Consider the following 13,236-nt stretch of genomic DNA (forward strand, 5'->3'; position numbering starts at 1 on the left):
TCATGTTGGTCTTTTATTTTGAAAGAAACTTTTCTTTGGACAGACATGCTGTGAAGTGCATGTTGCACAGGAAAATATATAGATTTATGTTTTATAAAAAGAGAATGTTTGTTTTCAACAGCAATTTTTGAAAAATGTGGGTCGCGATTTAATGGCTACCGGTTGAGAACCCCTGATCTAGATCAGTGATCCTGATCATGGTACCATGATTATTCACACTTTAAAGGCTTGGAACAATTATTGTTATTTCATTATTACTGATACAGTAGGTCAAGTTCCGGATCGGATTCAGGTGAAACTCTGCAGTAATTGAGGAACCAACCCAACATAACTGCGTTAAATCCTATGAAGATCAGTCTTTCCGAACCAAGAAATTAATTTTATCAATTTCGCCAATGATGAGAGATTGGGATTTTTTTATTATTGAAACTGATCCAGAATCAGTGTATTGATCCGGATTGCTTCCAAAATGAAAACAAATCTTCCACGACATAAGGTCTATCTTTGGTTAAAATTTTGTGGAGATCTGTTTAGTACTTTTGACGTAATCCTTCTAACAGTCAGATAAACATAATAAATAAATAAAATATGACCTATTTGACAGAGGTAACAAAGAGAGAAAAGGACGATGAGGTGCGTTAGTTAAGAATTCAAAGTATATTTTATCCTTAACCCTGAAGCTTTAAAGGAATCACTTACAAGGCAATTCATCCACTCACTAGTGGCTTCATCTACTTGTCAGGTCACGATCAATGAGCCTTTTGTTTATTTATTTTATTTTTTTTATTTTATTTTATTTATTGCAAGACAAACAATACAAGCAAAAACACAAAACCATAGAGAAATAGAGGATGGCCTGTGTATCTGTGTATGTGTGTGGGTCTTTATGTGTGTGTGCATACAGATTTTCTTCCAGAGAAGTCTGTCAATTTTGTCCCAGTAGTTATTAATAGTCAGATGGGGTGGAGAAATACATGGAAATTATTAATTAATTATTATTGCTGTTAGCATCACTATCAACCAACATTGCCGTCACCACTACCAGCCCACCAGCCCATCACCAACGCCGGCCCAGAAGGACCACACACCCCTACTCCGAACCTCGAGGCTTTTTGTTTATGGCGTTTCAGAGGTTTCACACATGGATAAAAAGTTTTAACTTGTATGATTCATTAAATATTTAACTAACTGGGGGGAAAAAGCCAAGAAATGTAGGATTTTATGTTTAATAGTAGGGGTGTCCCAATACAACTTTTTCACTTCCAATACGATACCGATATTACAGCCTTGAGTATTGTCTGATATCGATGTTGATCCGATACGACATCAGCACGAATCATACACACCTTTTGTTACTTATTTTGTAGTGTGGAATGTTAGAAGTCTTGATCAAGTGACGTTATTCAAACAGAGAACAATAGTCAACAATTCAAGTTCACTTCAGTTATTTTTTACTGTCAGTACATGGTGGGAACAACTGAGGGCGGGGACAAAAACAACATAAACATATTGGAGCACTTATATCATAGATTTTAGATGCAGTCCGATTAAAATCCCATATTTGTAATAATATAGGACACCTCTATTTAATAGAATTAAGATTATTACTTTATTTGTTATAGTCAAATTGTGTGATTTATGTTAGGGGTGTCCCTATCTGATATCGACATCGGTCCAATACCAGCCTGAAAACGAATATTGGATATCTGATTCAAATTTCCAACTTTCCGTTTTTTTTTTTTATTTTATATTTTTTTTCCAAATTCATTTTTTATTTATTTTGTTCAATTGTAGAATACTGTAGATATTATGTTGAAGGTTAAAATGTATGTAACCAATTGGTTAATAATAAATAGGTCAGTTTTTCTCATACTTACTGTTGTTGACTATTGTTCTCTGAGTAACATCACTTGATCAAACCTTTTCTAACATTCCACACTACAAAATAAGTAATTATTATTGTTTTATTAAAGAAAAAAAAGTATGTATGATTCATGCTGATATCGAATCAATATCGGTATCGGCCGATACGCAAGTCTGCAATATCGGAAATGAAAAATTTGTATCGGGACATCCCTAATGTATTCATTATTTTACATTGTGTCAAAATGTTGAAAGTAGTAATTCATGTAGTGAGACACTAATCCACCAAAGTTCTTTCCCAGAGTTGAAAATCTGCCCCAAAATTGGAAGCAATGCCATCAGATGAAGGAGTGTCAGACGTTGTTATGAATGAATGTGACTGACTATTGTGCAGCAGGTGACAGGGTTGATGTGACAACAGAGGATGGAGAGAGAGAGAGCGTTGTGATGGTGGATGAGGGATTAGCAGCGATTAAGAGCAACACTCTGGTGGAGGGATGTGGCAGATGACGAGCCACAGGAGGTCCTTCAGCTGTTGTTTCTCTCCATTATCTCTCTCTGACCCCTTTCTCTCTTCTTTACGCTCTCTCTCTCTCTCTCTTTCTTCCTCTCATCAACTCCTTGCCTTTTTTCCATCCCTCCTCCTCCATATTCCCATCGTCCTCTGTTTGCATCGTTGTTTTTAAGGAGCACCAAAAGAAGGCAGGAGATGGGAGGGAAAGAGGTTGGAGGAGTGCAGAATTCCTTGAAGGCGGATGGGGGGATGACGTGTGTTGACGCTGCAGCGTTTTTTCTTTCCCCCCCTCTTTTATAAACATCTCTGCCTCATTTCAATCGCCTGTTTCCTTCCCCTGCTCAAGGCCTCATTTCTCTTTTTCTCTGTCACTCCTTCGTCAACCCCCCCACCACCCGTCCCCTCCTCCTCCTCCTCCTCCTCCTCTTTCCTGCCTTCATCTCCCAGTGTTTCTCCTCTGCACCTTTTTCCTTCTCCATTCTGGCACAACTTTGGGTCAGGCCCTTGTGTCCTTTCACATCACCTCCACTTTAGTTCCTCTTCCTCTCATTTCTTTCCTCCCGCTCTCAGTTGGATAATGAGATCTACCAGAATGGAGAATTGTGACAGGCTACTATTGGAGGCTCTGGATGAGTGTGACCTGGTTTGTGAGGATTAAATACATAAGGAGGCAATCGCTTTCCTTAATGCCACCTCTCTATCATCCCATCATGTTGCCTCATGTTTTCTTGCCCTGTTCTTGTAGAGCAGACATAGGCAAGTGGCGGCCCGGGGGCCACATGCGACCCTCGGTCTAATTTTATGCAGCCCCCAAAGTAAACGTACAAAATGACAGAAAAATACAAAAGCAAGAATACATTAGAAAAATTCAAAGAATTACAACATTGCAGGAAAATACAGTAAAAGACAAGACCAAAAACACACAAAACAAAAAAATAAAAAATGAACAAAACGACATCAGTAATACACAAAATTACTCCAAATAACACAAAACAACAGCAAAAAATACACAAAATTACTCTAGAAAATATATAAAATTGCAGATAATTACAACAAAAACACAAACCATTTACTCTGCAAACCCACAGTAGAAACAAACAAGCAAAACAACAAAAGAAATACACAAAAATTACTCCAAAAAAGGCGAAATGACCAAAAAAAACATACATTTTACAGGTAAAATACACAAAACGGCAACAGAAATGCACAAAATGCCTCATAACAAGCAAGACAACAACAAACATCCACTGAATGACAGAAAAACACAAAATTATTACTATCAAAAGTCTTTGTTGTTTCCTGTGTTGCTCAGATTGGTCATTATTCTAAATGCTGACATGAATGTTGATAATGTGGCCCTTTGATCAAACAAACACATTTTTGTGGTCCACGCTGTGATAGAACTTGCCGACCTCTGTTGTAGAGGTTTTATTTCACACGCTTATAATCTCTGGTAACGCTGACCTTTCCTCCCCTGGTCAAACTGTGCTACTGTATCCGGGATGTGTTTTTAATAATCAAAGCGGAACAGATTGGTCTGTCGAGGTCAGGCTCCGGCTGTTCGTGTTAGCATACCCGTGTGTTGCTGTGTCATATGTCAGCGAGCCCTCAACGTGCTCGCGCTGATCCGCCTGCAACAGATTGTCTGCCAGTCTGTCCTTGTGTGTATTGTATTGTACACATGATTGTGTGTTTGTGTGCTCCAGATATTCTCGCCACTATTCCCAAAGTATACCCACCACCCCTCCCTCTCCCGCTCTCTCCTTCATTCTCACACAATAACCGGAAAAGGCTTAGCTCCATTACACAAACACAGAAGGACGAGAAGGAAAAATAGCAACACTCGCCACAACATTATACGGCTGATGAGCGTGATGGTCACAGTCAGTGCAGATCGGAATGGAGATAAGGTGTACTTGCTGCTTGTGTGGCACCTTGGCATTTATTCAACAAACGTTCCTGTTGTTCAGATTATTCTTTGTGTTTGTGTTATTGACTGAGGAGCAGCTAAGGATTGTGTTGGAGTGAAAACTCACTTTTACAAAGTGACAGCATTCCAGTGTGTTGGTTCATGTTGGGCCTTACTGTGACAGAGAGAAGGATAAGGCAGATTAATCACTTAAAGGGGCAGTATTATGAAAAAAAATCACTTAATAATGGTTTTGCTACAGTGATATACATTTCTTTAGCCTCATTCAGAGGTGAAGTGAGCTTCAAACACACAAGTTGGATTTTTGCCCTCCTATGACTCATAAGAGGGCAATGCTGACAGTCCTGGCTCCTCCTACCCTACATAAGAATGTGAGTTCCTCCCTCTCAAACTACCTGACAGGTAAAACAAACATGGCGAAGGCATCTTTACATTCAGTATATAGATTATCCAATATGTAGATAATCTGAAGCGCAGCGTGAGCGCTCACAATCAGTTTCAGTTTTAGCAACCGTATACTGCCTTGTATCGCTTTTAACATGATCTGACGTGTTTGTGACCCAATGTGACACAGCGGTAGGACAAAACAAATGATTATTTGAATTGACTATTTCTGTGGTCAGAAGAGGTGAGGATGAGAAGGAAGTGACTGTTAATGATTTACTCTCCTGCTGCTGCGATATACACACGCTGAAGCAGCATTTGTCGGACTGACAATCACAATAGCCGCTTAAGTAACCATGTGTTTTACTGCAATGTGCAGTTTTTTTTGCTGAAAACATTAACAAGATGGCATGTGTGGATAGCAAAAGAAGATCGCTATGGTAATCACCCTCACTAAGAGCGAGATGGGAGTCGGCATTTACAGACACGCCCGCTCATGCATATGCATGAAGTCCCAAAAACAGCCTGTTTTTAGGAGCGGTCTGAAAGTGACTTTTCAGACGGGTAAAAGTTCAGAAAACAGCGAGTTTGAGAAAATAAACCTTGAATACTATGTTGGGGTTATTAGAACAATTGGAGATGAGTGAAAAATAGCATAATACTGGACCTGTTTTATTTATTTTTCATATTCATGTATTTCATCATGACACCTAGAAATATGCATAAAGAACTCGTTTCATCAGTGCTTCAAAGAAGTACTGGAGCTGCATTGAGCTTCATTTATCCAGAAGCAAAAAGGCTTGTCAGATAAAATGCATAGAAAGCATCTGCGCCACATTTGGTGCCATCACATTTCAACAAGTTTCTTTTTCTCCCTCAAGGAGTGCAAAACAATAAATAAGAATCAAAGCTCTTAACTAAGTCAAAGTGGCGCTGCAACAAGTGGAAAGTGAAATCAATTCTCCTTCAGGGGCCGTGCACGGAAAAAGTGGAACTATAACTTCTAAGTGGTTAAGACGATTCACATGAGATTTTCACAAAAGACGATGAATTCAAAAAAACAACCAACATTTTAATTAATGTGTGGTTTGTTCTTTAACAAACTAGGTCGTCCTGTAGAAACCCTCGACCTCTGGAGGGGTGCAGTGGGTTCTTGCACCAAGTTGCAAGCAGTCGATTCAGGTGTGAGCTGGAGCCTCTTTAGGTGTGACTAATTGTTCTGCACACAGATTAGATTAAAATCTTTAGTTATTAGGAGGCCAAGTCAACAATTCCTTCTTGTTGTGCTTCTAAAACCATTAGTAGAATGTTTTGCTTTGTACCGAGATGTGGCATTCCATTTAATTGGACCAACTTGGAATACAAAGAAGACAGAAAATTTTGCAATTTGATGGAGAAGTGGCACAAATATGAGTAATTTAGCAAAAATGCAACAGCAAAACATGGCAAGAAAAAGTGATGAAAATAGGTTAAAATATGGCAAGTTTGGTGTAGGTGCAGAAACAGGGTAAAAAATAAGCAAAAATGGGCTCAAATTGTTCATAAAATATTTTTTGTCTCTTGAAGGCATCTGGCGACCCCCTTCCAGTGTCTCGTGACCTCAAATAGGCTCCTAACCCCAAGATTGAGAACCAACCCCTGTTTTAAAGGATGATTTCTTCCTTTTTTCCAATCCTTCCTGTGCTTGTGTGGGTTTGTTTTCCATGTTTGAGATGAGGCTCTTTGTTCAGGTGTAAATATCATGATGGCTTGGTGATGGTTGGCATCTGGACAAAGCTGTGGAGAAGGACTCACAGCTGGAAGAGCAGAGAGACACAGTGAAGCTGTGAGAGCTGCAGCACGCTCACGCCATTACGTGGAACTCCTGCATAAAGGCCCCAAATAAGGCTATTTAAATGACTCACTCTCATGCAAACAAGGCTTTAAGCATGAAATTACGAATGAGCTAGATATGCTGCTGAAATAGAAACACACGCACACGCTAAGAGCTTTGTGTGAGTGGCGGTACCTTCAGGTCTTTGCAGATCTCTGCTCTCTAATCAGAGATGAGAAACACGTCCACATCACCAAATTGCGGTTTCTCAAAATAGGTCTTCCTTTTCATCTTGTGCTCTTCTCTGATGGTTTTCCCTCCCACTCACCCAGAGCGAGCCCAGCATTGACGTGACTGAACAACCCAGTCGTTCCTTGTGACAAGTGCTGCCACACACACACACACACACGCACACACACACACACACACACACAGGGGTACACAGCATGACCAGTTTTTGCTCTCATATTAGCTGAAGCCTCGTCTGTGATGTGATGAGCTTTGATGGGCGTGAGCTTGGTCACTTTGATCTTCAGCTCATTGACAGAAGCGTTTAGACACTTCTAACCTGTCACGCTGCACATCAGCCAAAAGTGTAACTCATTTTTCTTCACTTGCATTAGTTGCACTTCAAAAACGAGCAATACGTTGTTTTCGTAATACAGGATATTTGGACCACACCGAGCCACTATATTTACTAGCATTAGCATAAAGTGTAGCTTTTCAAATAAGTCAAAAAGCATTTAAAGCAAAACAAAAACAATGTATTGAAAAGGCTGAGACTTATAGCTTACGAGACAAAATGAACTATATATCACTATACTGCACGCACAGCAAAAAATAAAGCTTTTGTGTGTCAGTAAACGGTTCCAGATTGTGGAACAGTTTGTGTGTGGACATGAATCTGAATTTAAAGCAATTTTTTTATTGTTATTATTATTTTTTTAGAACTTTGTTTTTTTTTTTTTTTTCCAAAGTAGACAACTGGTCCATTTTCAAACACAATTTTCTAACTTATTAAGTTTTCTAAAATTCTTACAGCTGTATCCACAATCATCAAGGGTTGGGGGTTCGAATCTCACTCTAGCCAAGTCATTGTTGTTGTGTCCCTGGGCAAGGCACTTTACCCACATTGTCTAGTATGCATGTGGTGTGTGAGTGAGTGTTGGTGGCAGTCAGAGGGGCTGTTGGTGCACTATGGCAGCCTCACTTCCGTCAGTCTGCCCCAGGGCATATGTGGCTACAGTAGTAGCTTACCACCACTAAGTGTGGAGTGAAAGAATAATAAAAAACAAGAACCAGATATGTGGGATTGACAAGATTGGTTTGGAGTGAATGGATTAATATGTGGATGAGTTCAGATAAATGTATTGCACCATTATGGAATTTAAAACATTGTAAACATAAATGCATAAAATGTATCTTCTCGAAGCATACCGTAAGTGTTAAAGGGAAAAAATATGAATAGGTGTATTAACTGTTATATATCTATTAATTATTTCTCTTTTTATAGTGTAAATGGGTGTATATTATAAGGGGGTATACTACGAAGCTAGATAATTATAGCCTGGATTTATCTGTTAGTGGGCTTCACCTAACCAAACATTCCCTGTCAGAGAGAAGCTGCCCTACGAAGGGTGATAACAACACTCTAATTTGAGCCAAGTGATTTCAGCCTGCCTATCTGCGCGCTCCCATAAAAAGGGTGGAGATTGCAGCGTCTGACCAATCACTACAATGGAGAAACCTGGCAGAGAGACCGTCTTTACAATGGAGGAACAGCTTATGATCTTAAACAACGATAATGAATGAAGCCACGATGACAGTGAAAAGCAACAGTGTTAGTGCAGCGCACACCAGGAGGGATTGGTTAGGAGGCGGGGCTTTTATACTCACTCAGATCTGATCCACTTCATAACCTGGTCCCGACCAGGTTAGGTGTTCATCTTAAGTTTAACGTTATGAATAATTAAAATCCATAATTCAGACCAAAAACAACACTGCTGTTACAGAAAAGGCAGGAATGAAAGAACACAGGCAGGAAGCTGCTGACACGCATAAAAGCATGAGATTATTTATTATATTAATCCATTGGATGATAAACAGACGCTCTGATCACTTAAACTTTATTGCAGCACACACGTTTTTCTATTCAGGTAGACCTCTATTTATCACACACACTGGGATGAGAGCACATTGTTTCACTGTAGTATGTTCCTGCTGATGCTGTCAGCCTCACTATAGCGTATGAATGAATGACTTCGTCCGTCCGCACATACGGAGACACAGGCTTCATCAGCTGACTGTAGATCAGTCCGTCAGATATAAATCTATATCTTTCCATAAGGGATGTCATCGGTAAATGAAAGGATTCATTTATCTATTAATAATCTTTCTTTCCTAAACGCAGATCTTCTAACAATGTGCAGGTCGTTTTCTAAGAGAATGAATGAATCACCATTATAGGCTAAAGCAGATCATTTATAGCAGATATGGGCGACTGGCGGCCCGGGGGCCACATGTGGTCCTCGGACTAATTTTGTGCGGACCCTAAAGTAAAGACATAAAATGACTCACAATTTACACAATACGAGACCAAAAAACATACAAAAATTGCAGAAAAATACACACAATGGCTCCAAAAATACACAGTGACTTTTTGAACACAAAATTACTAAAAATAGACACAGTGACTTATAACACACAAAACAACTGTAAAAATACACAGAATGAATTCAAAAACACACACAATGACAGCTAAAAAACAAACAAAAGATGAACCGGAGAATGTACAAAATTATATATACATAATTAAGACATGCAAAAATATTCAAACACAAGACGACTAGATAAAAAAACATGTCGAGAAAATATACAAAATGACTCGCAACACACGGAAACTGCAAAACTCACAGAATTACTCCCAAAACACAAAACAAAAATGCACAAAATGATTAAAAAAAACGTCCAAAATGATGGAAAATTACAAAAAACTACAGCAAAAACCGACAGAAGCCCTTTGTTCTTTCCTGTGGTAATGCTTAGATGTCCCTCAGATCAGACAATCACATTTTTGTGGCCCCCGCTGCCATATAAGCTGCCCATCTCTGATTTATAGCTTTCTTTTCTCACTCCTCCAACAAATTTTCCTGGTTGTGAGCAGAGGGAATGATGAATACTAGTGCTGCTGCTGAACTCTGTGATTTCAGAGCCGAGCTGGTTGTGTGCCTGATTTGTGTTGGAATACAGTGTGTGTCGACATGTTCGGACAGAAGCGTCCTCGCTCCAGCTTGTTTCCATTCCTGAGACAAAACGACAGAAAAAGCGGGCCACAATTGTTCCACTAATGTCCGTCTCTTATAGTCGTTGCCGGCTCTGTGTTTTCTCTGGCAAATGATTTCCAATAAACTTCATTTCTGTGGCGACTGCAGGCTGGATAGGTGCAAAAGGCTGGAGCACGGACGATTGGACACAAACAAGCTGCTGATCAAGGTACACATGCAGTGGACTGAGCCTCCATACTATCAGGCACAAGGAGAAACTGTTGATAGTGCCAGGGCAAAATGCAGAGTTTGTAATTACACTATATGAAGTGTTGGCTCAGCCTGTGTGTGTATTTTTATCAGGCTTTATCAGTTTATTGTTTGACAAACAGGCTCTCAGCAGAAACCCTACTGTGCTTTCATTGTTCTCTCAAAGGTCACACTGATGTTCAGTGTTGCATAAAGTAGGGTGTTCCTGGTATCATGTCAGTCAGTGTAATCTCACTCTGTTAGCGCAGCTGAAAGTCCATTTATTAGATTTTTATGCAGAAACATAATGGAAACATAACGTGCCCGCACTTGAAAACCCTCAGCCTGACATTTGAAAAATCCTCAAAATATTAACTGTCACAAAAAAAGATTTACATTGATGTATTGTGACCAAGCTAAGCACTTCAGTGAATTTATAGTGGAAATGGGTTCGTCCATTACATGTATAATACTGGTAGGGGAATAAAACATTAGTAAATATGATTACTCACCTGTTTATGCACAGAATTTTATTACGTAGTAGTTTCTCTGACAAATACAAACCACTAATCAGGAGCCCTGAGTGAATGTCACCTTACAGCAACGTATCAATGGTCCACCTACTTTTCTTCTTTAAAATCAGTCCATGACGAAGTTTTTTTCAAAATCCTCAAAAATGCTGTTTTTTCACCAAAAGTTTTCTGACTGGTAAATGTTCTTCATTACTTAGAATCCCCATGTTTTGATGCATGAATTGATGCTGGGTTATGAATTCAGATTTACACCTACATAAAATATCAATCCATATCAGTTTAAACGCCATTTTTTTCGCCAAAAATTATCAGATGGAAGCAATGTTAACACTAATCTAAAGCCCTGAGTGAATGTCACCATACAGCGCGACATCAATGATCCACCTCCTTTCCTTCTTTAAAATCAGTCCTCAAAAACACTGTTTTTTCACCAAAAATGGGCCGACCGAAATTTTTTTGTCATTACCTGGAATCCTCCTATTAGGCAAGGCAAGGCAAGGCAAGGCAAATTTATTTGTATAGCGCATTTCATACACAAGGCAACTCAATGTGCTTTACATGATAAAACATTCAATTGTTTAAAATCAATACGAACAATTAAAATCACCAGTAAAATCAATTAAAATCATCAACAAACACATTACATCAACAACATGACCAAAATCTCTCTCTCAATCATACGCAGTAGAGAAAAAAAGTGCCTTTAACTTTGATTTAAAAATGTTCACATTAGATGCTGACTTCAGCTCTGCTGGCAGTTTGTTCCACTTATTTGCAGCATAACAACTAAAAGCAGCATCACCATGTTTACTGTGAACTCTGGGCTCCACTATCTGACCTGTGTCCATAGATCTGAGAGACCTGCTGGGTTCATACCTGACTAACATCTCACTGATGTATTCTGGACCAAACCCATTCACAGATTTATACACCAGCAGCAGAACATTAAAGTCTATTCTGAGGCTGACTGGGAGCCAGTGTAAAGACTTTAAAACTGGAGTAATGTGTTCTGACCTCTTTGTTCTGGTTAAGACCCGAGCTGCAGCGTTCTGAACCAGCTGTAGCTGTTTGATGCTCTTTTGGGGGATTCCTGTCAGAAGACCATTACAATAGTCCAGTCTGCTGGAGATAAAAGCATGGACCAGTTTCTCCTGATCTTTCTGAGTCATTAAACCTTTCATTCTGGAGATGTTCTTTAGGTGGTAGAAGATGTTTTTGTGATAGATTTGATCAGACTACTGAATGTCAGATCTGAGTCAATCAGAACACCAAGGTTTTTGACTTGTTCTTTAGCTTTTAAAGATCGAGACGCAAGATACTTGCTGACAGCAGTCCTCTTTTCCTTGTTACCAAAGATAATCACCTCCATCTTGTCATGTTAACAAGAGATCTAACATTAAGAAGAGCTAATTTTAAAGACTTTACTGGAGACACTGGTGGACTTTTTGGATGACATGTTGTAGGAGTCAAATTTTTGTCTCTATAAAGCTTCTTGCTTTTCTTTAATTTCACAATTTTACCTGTGTTACCTGTCACCACAGGAATTAAAGAAGCTGCATTAACTCCATAAGGCCCTGACTTTTTCTGGTTGTTCCTAAAAATAGAGCTATTGCAGTCCGGACCCAGCACACATCAGACCTGTGTCGCTCTAAGATGAACACAGCTGGCCTGAGGAGAAGAATGATCCTGGGCCTGGTATCGTCGAGGAGGGATGGGTGGTGCAGATTGGTTCTTTAGAGGAGATAAGATGGGACCATGGTGGGGTAAAGGGTGGGGTGTCAGTCTTGTGCCAGCCAGAACCAGCTCGTTCATCTGGGCAGTTAAATCCAAGAAGGCAGGGGTAGGAGAGAAGCTGGATGAGGTGGAAGTAGGTGAATTTTGGGGTGAAGCAGGTGGGTCCTGAGATGTGGGGGTTGGGTTGACCTCTTCATTTTGGCGATTTTGATTTCTTGCTGGAAGCTCATCGACTCCATGTTCTTTCCTTGTTGTTTTGTTCTCCGATGGTACATGTTGTCCTCTGTCTTTATCAGGACTGATAGCAGTGTGACTGGTGAAGTAAAACAAGTTGGATGTGAAGAGTTTTACTCCAGCCTTGTTTAGACACAGTCCATCTGCTCTAAAAAGATGACGACGTTCCCAAAAAATAGGAAAATTTTCTATAAAATTTAGTGAAAGGGCAGCACAAGCCGAAGACAAAAATTTATTCAAAGAGTAAATCCTTGAGAATTTCAGATCTCCTTTGCTCACAGTTTTTAGCAGATGGGTGAAATCCTGCTTTAACACCTCAGACTCCTCCTTGGCTAAATCATTTAACCCAAAATGAATCACAACATTTTTCAAATGTGGGTAATCTGCAACGATATGATAGATTTTGTCAGCCAGGTCTGATACTGCATCATTAGGTAAGCAGATCACTTTCACATTGCTGCTAAACATCTTCTGAGGATCTTTAACAGAAACGTCTCCCACTATCAGTGTGTGAGGTTGTTGCTTTGGCCTACCATGTCGCTTTTGTTTTCCTGAAGCACTTTCAGTCTTCGCAGTTCCAGAAGGTTGTGTGTTGACCTCATTAGAGCAGATCCTAGGTCATTCAGCAGTGGGGCGAATCGATTACCCAGTTCTACATGAAACTGGGTTTGTGACTTGATGATACTCCTGCCTTTAGCAGATGTCCACTTTTGTGCCTG

At 39.7% G+C, this 13,236-nt stretch overlaps 1 protein-coding gene across 1 annotated transcript in view; it reads left to right on the forward strand.

Annotated features, from left to right (window-relative positions):
• Positions 1-13,236, forward strand: part of LOC114461509 (uncharacterized protein C1orf21 homolog) — a 68,652-nt gene that overhangs the window by 35,096 nt on the left and 20,320 nt on the right. The gene's annotated exons all lie outside the window — the stretch shown is intronic.

This window comes from Gouania willdenowi, chromosome 4 (assembly GCF_900634775.1).
Source record: "Gouania willdenowi chromosome 4, fGouWil2.1, whole genome shotgun sequence".
Taxonomy (NCBI): Eukaryota; Metazoa; Chordata; class Actinopteri; order Blenniiformes; family Gobiesocidae; genus Gouania; species Gouania willdenowi.